Raw genomic sequence first — 10,787 nt, 5'->3', positions numbered from 1 at the left:
TTCAAGGGGTTAATATGCAAAGGTTATTTATTTTGACAATTTACATGTGGATTACTAATTAAGAGGAGATCCTCAGCTTTCCATTGATACCTTCCATGCATCATTGCTGTCACACATGACCGAGTACATGTTCATTGAAAATGACAAGTTCAAATCGCATTTTTACAAGTTTGGCTAATCGACGAAATTAACCCGAAATTGGTCACTATCGTCAAACTGAGATAGGAAATACGTCTATACGTATGCTGTTGTCACTACCAACAATTTGAGTGTGCATTTTTTCATGAAAATACAAACATAATTTCACAAACTTCTTCTTTTCTTGGTTTTTGGTGTTCATAATCACTAATTTGACATAAGCTTTGGATTCCTTGGGCCTGGAAACATAGGATTAACATTTAGAATTGAGTTTCTATGTTAATTACAAGTTGAAGTATTCGGAAATTCTTATTTTATGGCGGCCATTTTGAAAATCCAAAATGGCGTCTATGCAGGCATCTGTGCAAATGTAAACATTGATTTTCAGATTCCCGATGCCATAAGCTTCTCAAAAATGTACTGGTTTGCTAATCTCCATACATTTTGAACGAAAGTGTTTTTATTGATTGACCTAGTGAACCGGACTAAAGGTAAATTAATAATTTTGTCAAAAGGTCAAAAGTCAGCGTCACATAAAATCGTCAATTTTCACCCGTTTGACATGAAATTTTAATAATTTGTATATTGAGTCACTGAATTGGAGCACGAATCAAAAGCTATAACTTGAATATTTTTTTAGATCTAAAGCTCAAAGGTCAAGGCTGCATAAAATCATCAATTTTTATTTTGTATACATATATTTAAACTGTTTTCGTTATTTTGATCATACAGAAGAATGCATCTGGATACAAAATGGACGCGGACAGGCTTTGCATTTTCAGATGCTTTCTAGTTGGGTATATTTTTTATTTTTTAGCTCACCTTGAACGAAGTTCAGGTGAGCTTATGCGATGGCGCGTCGTCCGTCCCTCAGTCGTGTCCGTAAACATTTGCAACTTTTTCTCCGAAACCGCTGAAGGGATTGTGACCAAACTTGGCACAAATTATATATATTGTGTTGTGACTAAAGTTTGTTCATGGCATAAAAAAAAATCGGCGTCTGAGGGTCTACCGGGGGTCAAAGTGGATCCAGGTGACCCCCCCACCCCCACCGCCCAAAAAAATAGGAATTTGCTTCCTCCTCTGAAACTACACACACTATTTCGATGAAACTTTACCACAACCTTCATCACCCGTGATGTACCGAAGTTTGTTCACGGCACTAAGAAAATCGAAGTCTAAGGGGTATATGGGGGGGGGGGGGGTCTAAGTGGGTCCCGCTTTGACCCCCCAAAATAGGTATTTGTTTTCTTCTTGGAAACTACACGAACAATTTCGATGAAACTTGACCACAACCTTCACCGCCCATGATCCAAAGTTTGTTCATGCCATTAAAAAAAATTGCCCCTTTGCGGGTCTACGGGGGGGGGGGGGGGGGGAGAGGGGTTGCCCCCAAAATAGGTATTTGTTTTCTTCTCTGGAACTACACACACGATTTCGATGAAACTTGCCCGCAACCTTCACCACCCGTGATGTACCAAAGTATATTCACGGCATTAAAAGAAAATCTGCCCCTTTAGCGGTTTACGGGGCGGGGGGGGGGGGCGTCTGGGGGGGGGGGGGCAAAATAGGTATTTGCTTTTTTCTCTTAAACTACACACGCAATTACGATGAAACTTCACCACAACCTTAATCGCCCATGATGTACCAATGTTTGTTCAAGGCATTAGAAAAATTGGGGTCTTAGGAGGTATATGGGGTTTGGGGAGGGGGGGTTGCCCCCCAAAATAGGTATTTTTTTGTTTGTTTAAATTCTTATGATTATGTTAGTATGATTCTACATGCTGCCCTGTCTTCTAGCAACCATTGAAATTTGTTTAAAATACCTTTAGTCAGTGCAGTAGCAGTATACTGTTTATTCTACCCGGTGAGTGCCAGGGGTATTGCCCCTATGTTTAAATAATAGGTTGTTTATTACCTCTGCCATCGAAGGTGGATGGAGGTTTTGTTTTCACCCTTGCTGTTTGTTTGTGAACAACATATCTCAAAAAGTTGTGGACGCATTCGGACGAAATTTGGTGGAGATCCTGGGTATGTGACAGGGACGAAATGATTAGATTTTGGTGAAGATCCGGATCTGGATCCGATAATTATTTGAAATGATTCTTCACCATTGACACATAGGGCAAAGAACGATGTATACTATAGTACGATATCTCAAGAAGTTGTGGAATGTTTCGGACGAAATTTGGTGGAGATCCTGGGTATGTGACAGGGACGAAATGATTAGATTTTGGTGAAGATCAGGATCTGGATCCGATAATTATTTGAAATGATTCTTCACCATTGACACATAGGGCAAAGAACGATGTATACTATAGTACGATATCTCAAGAAGTGGTGGAATGTTTCGGACGAAATTGGGTGGACAGGTTGGGTTTGGGCCAAGGAAGAATTGATTCAATTTTGGTGAAGATTCTAATCCGGATCTGTATCAATTTTTAAAAAGTGATTCTTCACCATTGAGGAGAGATAAGGCAAAAACCGATAAATAACATATTTCAAAAAGTTGCGGACGACCGATGACAAAACTAGGTGCATGAGTTAGTTAGGGTGACAAGAACAACCCAATTCGATTTTGGTTCAGGCCTGAATCCATATCCGACCTATCAGTGGAATACGAACCGTAAACTGTTCAGCCTGGCGGAGGTATGCGCTCTACCGAGTCCCATTCGAGTTTACTCTGCTCACCTACTCTTTGTAAAGGACACCCTTGGATATTTAACATCCACCAACAAAGGCTAGCTGATGAGATGCCTAGTTCAACGTCCATTTGAGGGATTGATGTATCGTTTGCGAAACACATTGATGTATCGTCCTGCCAGCGAAACACAAGAATGTCAATGTATATCTGGGTGAAGAGCCAGGTTAGACATCTCAGAGGTTAATGCACATACTGCTCGGCTATCCAGCCAGTTCTCAAGGTGAAGCTGCTGATCAAGTTTTTAAAAATCTTGATTTAATAAAATTAACTTGGAACCAGCTTGAACCTGATGAGCCCAACGGCTGAAACTGTTAATCTGAGCATGTACTATGCAAAGCTCTGCTTTTAGGTGATGAAAATGTATCTTTTCTTGAGATTGGGGTTGTTACTGAGAAAATATGATCATTTGTGGTTTAAGAGGGTACAGTGACTCTCTTTAGTGGGGCGGCTTAGCCCAAATATTCAAAAGAATTGTGAATTTTGTGATACAAGCACCAAATTTGGCACAAATGTACATTAATATGTTGCGAACATTTTCAGATATTGGGCCACTTGAAATTCTCTCTTTATGTCCGCCATATTGGATTTCAAAATGGCCGCCACTTGAAATCTACATTTGCTATTATCTCTGGACGTAATGCAGCTATTGACTTGATTCTGGTATCTAAATGTATGTTTTTGGGGGCAAGGAATCCAATGGTGCCAATTTCAACTTAATATTATCTATCACAGTCTGTTATATAATTTTATTTGGAAATTATCTAGGCAAATATTGGATTCAACACAATACTTTGAAAAGAATGTCTTAGTTCTGTAAATATAAATAAATAAATAAACTATACTAAATCACTAGTAGCAACTCAGACAAGCTCATATATACTGGCAGTCTAAAATATAAATTCATATCCCATTAGGAAACAAAGTGACCCATTCATTTGTGTTTTTCATGTGCATATTTTATGTAACATTACATTCATATTGTCAATAAATACCAAACATGCATAATCCCCTTTTCCTAGACCCTTTAAGCCATCTTTTGTGTTTCTAGAGTACAGAAATTTCTTGTTTAGGCTTCCATCTGTCTTGTTTCCTTAACAATGCACTGTAGCATGTCTTTAACAATGTTTACAAACATGATCGCCCCCTTGCCGCACTACTACACTGATGTACCCCCTGTCACTAGCAGCATCAAGAAGTCGCCTGTCCCAGCTGCTAAAGTGGCGTCATTGACCAGAGGAGACTTCAAACAGCAGACTGATGAAGAATACCAATGGCTAGGCAATGCAAAGCGAGTCCTGGAAGACAACACTGGTACAGTGGACAATGACAACACATCTTGGGCTGCATTTCATGCCAGCCGACAGCCACCAGATGCTCGAGTCATCTGCCCCACGTCGCTGCTTCCACTCTTCCTGGAGAGTGCCCACACAGTGGCCATGATCCGGCACTCAATGGACGTCGTGAAGAATGCTGTGGAACACCTGAATCCTGGACAGACACCAGTGGTCACCGTTGATCAGCCACTGTTTGCTTTGGCCAAGCAGATACAGTGGAAGTGGCCAGAGAGCTATGGTGAAGACCAGATAGTGGTGATGTTTGGTGGCCTCCACATAGAGATGGCGGCACTGAGGACACTGGGGGACTGGCTGAAAGGGAGTGGTTGGGTGCAAGCACTTGTGCAAGCCGAGATTGCGACAGCAGGGACAGCAGACTCATTCCTGCGAGCATCCCATGTCTTGCGCACAAGAAGAGCACATCAAGTGACTGCAGCAGCACTGTACATCCTGCAACACCGTGCCTACAACCACTACTGTCTGGGAGAAACCAGGGATGCAGAGGACCTTCCGGAGTTTGAAGACTGGTGTTGCCAGAGAGGAGAAGACATCCCCCAGTTTCACTACTGGGCAACCGTGCTGGAACTAGAACTGTTGGTTCTAGTGTATGTGCATTCTCTCAGGCAGGGATCGTTAATGATGTACCTCGATGCTCTGACAGAGCTGGTCCCCTGGTTCCATGCACTGGATCACACCCACTATGCTAGGTGGATACCAGTGCACCTGAAGGACATGGCCGAACTCACCATCAAACACCCAGATGTAGCCAGGAAATTCAGGGAAAGCCACTTCACCGTTCAGAAAACACAGAGGGTGTTCTCTTCAATCCCGATTGACCAGGCACATGAGCAGAATAATGCCTGCATCAAAGGAGACGGTGGAGCAGTTGGGCTCACTGACAACCCTAGTGCCCTACGTCGCTGGATGGTTGCGGGACCAGAAGTTGCCAGGGTGATCGAAGAATTCCAGGATGGGAACCAACACTGGAGACGGCAAACAGCAGACACACGTCATCATGATCAGACGCCAAGTGTACAGGCCTCATTTGTGAAAGATGTTCGCTCTCTCGTCGGTGTCATAGAGGAGATGGGCAACCCATTCGAGGAGGAGAGTCAGGATGTAGTCAAACTGGACACAAAGGAGATCGCAGATCCTGCTGCTGTGGAGACCGTGATGAATGCCAAGAGGATTGGCCAAGAGCAGTTCGAGGCTTTCACCAGAGAGTGTCTGTTGGACAGAACAAAGGCAGTGGACGCACCCATTCCTCGTAACAAGCTGAAGGTGTTCAGCACTTCCACTCCAAGAAGCCAGAGCAAAGGTCAGCAACAGCTCGCCTCCATCAAGAATGACCGTGAACTCTTCGCACGCCTGTACATTGGCTGCCAGACGAGGGATGGAAACCTTGAGGAGTTATTTTGTCACGAGAATCAGGCATGTCCTCCTGCATTGTCTGATGGTGGAAGCCTCTGCACTGGTACCAAGAGTGATCTCCTCACATGCTTGGAAGAAGTCTCCGACGCAAAGACAGAGACTCCTGTCACGACCTGTATTGTGCTTGATGGAGCAGCCATCGTCCAGATGCTGAAGCCGGCTGCATCAAAGACCTTTGAAGAGTATGCACAACAGATCTTCATCCCATATATGTCCACGAAGCTGCAAACAGTGTCACGCCTGGATCTGGTCTGGGATACTTACCTTGCTGATTCACTGAAAGGTAGTACACGTGCAAAGCAGGGACAAGGTGTGCGGAGACGTGTGGTGGCTGCCGCAGCCATACCAGGAAACTGGCAGAACTTCCTACGAGTGGACAGCAACAAGACCGAGCTGTTCAGGTTCCTCTCAGCAGCTCTCATGGAATGGTTTGACCAGGAGGACAAGCAACTCGTCATTACTGATGGAGAGGCAGTGCTCAGCAAGCCACTACTGCCAGATCTGACTTCACTCGCCCCATGTAACCATGAAGAGGCTGACAGTCGGATGTTGCTGAATGCATCTCACGCAGTCCAGCATGGACACCATGCAATACTCATCCGGACTGTAGACACCGATGCTGTGGTGCTGGCAGTGTCCCTGGCACAGGAGTTGCAACCAGAAGACAAACTGTGGCTGGCATTCGGAACAGGCCAGAGTTTCCGATACCTAGCAGCACACGAAATAGCAGCTGGATTGGGACGAGAGAAGGCTCGTGCACTGCCAATGTTCCACGCTCTAACTGGATGCGACACTGTGTCTAGTTTTCATAGACATGGCAAGAACACTGCGTGGGCAGTCTGGACGGTACTGCCAGAACTCACTGAGGCGCTGCTGCTGCTGTCCTCTGCACCTCGTGACATACCAGACGATGCAATGCGCATCATCGAGAGGTTCGTGATCCTGTTGTATGATCGAACCAGCAAATGCACAGACATTGACAAGGCCAGGAGGAAACTCTTCGCAAGGAAGAACAATGTGCAGCTCATCCCTCCAACGAAGGCAGCTCTGGAGGAACATGTCAAGAGGGCAGTGTATCAAGGTGGACATGTGTGGGGTCAGATACTGCTGCCAGCACCAGAGCTCCCTCCACCAACCAACTGGGGTTGGTCAAGGACTGGAGAAGGACAGTACACACTTTACTGGACCAGGCTAACTGAGGCAGCTCACAGCTGCATTGAGCTGGTTTCTTGCAAGTGCAAGAAAGGGTGTGTGAGGCGCTGCAAGTGCAAAAAGGCTGCCCTTCAGTGCACAGCCCTCTGTGTGTGTGAACGGGACTGCACATGACGATGAGTCAACAACATACATGTACTTGTGGCAATGCTGAACTTGTTAACATGACACTGTTTATGTACACGTATCTTCAGTACCGGTATATACCTAGCCTCAGATACCAGTACACCTAGCCTCAAATACTAGACCATGTAGCATGTCAGTATTATACCTAAGACATTTACAGAACTAAGACATTCTTTTCAAAGTATTGTGTTGAATCCAATATTTGCCTAGATAATTTCCAAATAAAATTATATAACAGACTGTGATAGATAATATTAAGTTGAAATTGGTACCATTGGATTCCTTGCCCCCAAAAACATACATTTAGATACCAGAATCAAGTCAATAGCTGCATTACGTCCAGAGATAATAGCAAATGTAGATTTCAAGTGGCGGCCATTTTGAAATCCAATATGGCGGACATAAAGAGAGAATTTCAAGTGGCCCAATATCTGAAAATGTTCGCAACATATTAATGTACATTTGTGCCAAATTTGGTGCTTGTATCACAAAATGCACAACAGGTTTGCTATGCTGCTACACTACTTGTTTCAAGAAAGGCATTACATTTCAGGTAAGATGATTGTTCACATAATTACCTCCGCCAGCGAAGGTGGATGGAGGTTGTGTTTTCACTCCTGTCTGTCTGTTTGTTTGTCTCTTTTTGAACAAGATATCTCAAAAAGTTGTGGACGGATTCGGACAAAATTTGGCAAAGAGGTGGTGTATGTGACAAGGACGAAATTATTAGATTTTGGTGAAGATTCGGATCCGGCTACTAGAATTTTAAAGTGATTCTTTACCATTGGGAGATAGGGCCAAAAACTCTATATAGCAGGATATCTCAAAAGGTTGAGGACGGATATGGACGAAACTTAGTGGAGAGGTTAGGTGTGTGACAAGACCGAATCGATTCGATTTTGATGAAGATCTGAATATGGATTCGCAAACGATAATTATTTATTTTATAAGTGATTCTTCACCATTGAGAGATCGGGCGAAAAGCGATATAACATGATATTTTATAAAGTTGTCGACGGATTTGGACGAATCTTGGGGGGTGAGTTGGTTAGGTGACAAGAACAAGCCAGTAAGATTTTTGTTCAGGTCTGAATCCAGATCCGGCCTATCAGTGGGATACAAAACATAAACTGTTCAGCCTGGTGGGTGGATGCTCTCTACTGAGTGTCGTTCTCGTTTAATCTTGAGATCTGTTTCATTGGTCTCTTCTGTGCTCGGTTGCTCTTGCTTGCATCCTTGTGATTCATCCACGATCGCATATGTTCATGCAGGAGTAAAACAGACACGTTTATATGAACTTTTTTGACTTTGTGGGAATAGAGTGCCTATCCTAGTTGAGTTAAAACCGACAGCAGACGACTAAACGAGGTAAAATCAATCGGTGAATCACGCCATCTTAAGGTTGGAGAGCAACAAGCAGCAACATGGAGAAAGCAGCAATTGTTGACTTTTATCAATATCTTAATATTATTTTACATTCACACAAGTATTGGCACGATTGCTCCCAAAGATTGACTTCTATCAACTGACGGGAACTTTAGGGAGGGCACGACTGATACTCCTGTCACGAAGCTTAATCTTTTAGGGAACCCTTTTTGAAATGATGAATGCTGAAATCATTGTTAGTTGATGCAGCTGTTGACTTTGTCATTCCATCGCCATAAAGTAGTGCTTTGATGGAGATATAATGTAGTTGATCCAAAATCTAAGCCAGTGCAGACATGGACTTTGTGGAATAGTAAATGTTAATGTTTCATAGACTAGTCATTTACTAACAGACTGGTGCAACACATCCTGCTAGGAAGCCATTTGAACTTTGGCTAGTTTGCCTGTAGGCTAATGCTTGGGCAATCTGTTACAAAAGTCTCAGAAAAGTTCAAAGCCAAACATTTTCACCTGCAGTACTGTTCTCACAAACGATGCTTTCCACAATGCTCAGAGCAAAAGAATATCTGGCCTGTATTTCCAGAAGACATTGTCATGTTGGAGTGGGTACGTATTCAGGGGATGATAAAATATCATGGTCTGTGTGTTCGTGTAGTTAGAACATTTTTCTGTAATTAGGGACCCATTAGAGAAAAGTTGTTCTGTTATTATGTCTGTTGTGAGGGGAGAAGTACTGATATAGACATGAGGTGATGGCACCACGGCGGCAGGTACTTACCGCATGAGCGGCGGAGCTGGTTTGGGAGGAGGGACGTTGTTGCGCTGTGGGTGTGGTTGTGGGGTAGGTGATAAAAAGGGGCTGAGCATGGGGATGGGAGTCAATTGGAGAGAGATGCCAGAGAGTTGGGCTGGTCTGTTGGGGAGGACGGCGCCTGGTGGAGTCGGGGCAACGAGCCACCACACATACATGTGCTGTTCACTCTTTTGCCGACTCTCCCTTTTTCCACATGAACATTGTATGTTCATGGCACCATAGGTTATTTTCCAATAGTTTCAGAAAAGTTCCAAGCGTTGTGGTCTCTTTCAATAAATCTGATATTTCATATGAACAGGAGTCATGAAGTGCCTCACTACTTCAATTCTCAAACGAGAGAAGCCATTTAGACCGTTAATAAATCCATTCGGGACCATTCGGCTCGAGTTCCTCGTGTGATTCGGCCCATCCCTGGGAGCGAATTAATTCCCGGTGTGGCAGGACACATTAGCAACTCAGAGATGCGACAATATTCATATCGTACTCTTGTGTATTCTGAAGATTTCTGCAAGAGATACTTTGATGGGTTTATTAGCAACAAATCCAACCAACAGACTGTATGCAGAAATAAATTACAGGCTTAATCGGATGCAGAATTGGTGCACAACTCACAATGTGCCTAACCCTAATCCTAAAACCTAACCCTAACCCTAATCCTAACCCTAACCTTAACCCCAAATAACTACAGACTCCTATCTGGCCTAGCCCCCCCCCCCCCCAGCCCTGTCTGCGCTCTGTCCCCCAAATATTCCTACAGGTCGCACAAGAACTGCCAGCAACCCTCTTCTGGTGAAACTGCTAAAATCAAGACTCTCAATTCACCTTCATTCTTTCATTCCTCTTTTCTCCCGCCTCTGGAACAAACTCCCTCACTCTCTTCAATCCCACTCCTCCCTCCAGGTCTTTGAAACAGCTGTTCACCACCATCTCTTATCTTCCCCATCGAAAACCTTGATCTTTTCTACCCCCGTTAATTCACCCCAGATCCACTTTTCTGAAATTCCGACTTCTTTCCTGGAAGTCCTAGCTGTGTCCATGTGGTTTTTACCTCTCCCACCCCCACCCCCCCCCCCCCCCCCCCCTTCCTACGCCTCCTCCCCCCAAGCCCTCTCCCTCCCTCAGATCTCCCGATGTCCTTGTTCTCCACTGTTGTACTTGCATGCTTTCCCATCTCTCCCCATCTTGTCTCTCGCTCCCTTTATTTCGTCTTATCTGTCCGTTTTTTTTTGTCATTAATGTTAGCTCTTACACGAGCCTCGATCTTGTATACAAAAAAAAGAAAGAGGTGGCTTTACCACATACTCTAAAGAAGGGGCACCAAAGCTTCTTGAATAGACTGTGAAATGCATTTACAGCTAAACACTTACTCCGACAGTCACAGCACTCACGAAATCCCCGTGGAACGGGCCGTGATGACAGGAATAAGCCAAATGAGATAGATGAAGCAGCCTTAATGAGTTTAATGAATTTCCATGTAACTGCGCTGCCCGCCATATTTTGGGGTAAAAAAACGATTTTATTGAAGATCAAAACAGTCCAGCTATACGACTAAAAGTAATGAATAACTCAATGATCAAAACATGATCAAAACAGTCGACTACTACGACTAAAAGTAATGAATAACTCAATGACATTCTAGCAC

This window comes from Myxine glutinosa, chromosome 4 (genome assembly GCF_964187855.1).
Source record: "Myxine glutinosa chromosome 4, kmMyxGlut1.1, whole genome shotgun sequence".
NCBI lineage: Eukaryota > Metazoa > Chordata > Myxini > Myxiniformes > Myxinidae > Myxine > Myxine glutinosa.
Note: the sequence above shows the minus strand (reverse complement) of the source record.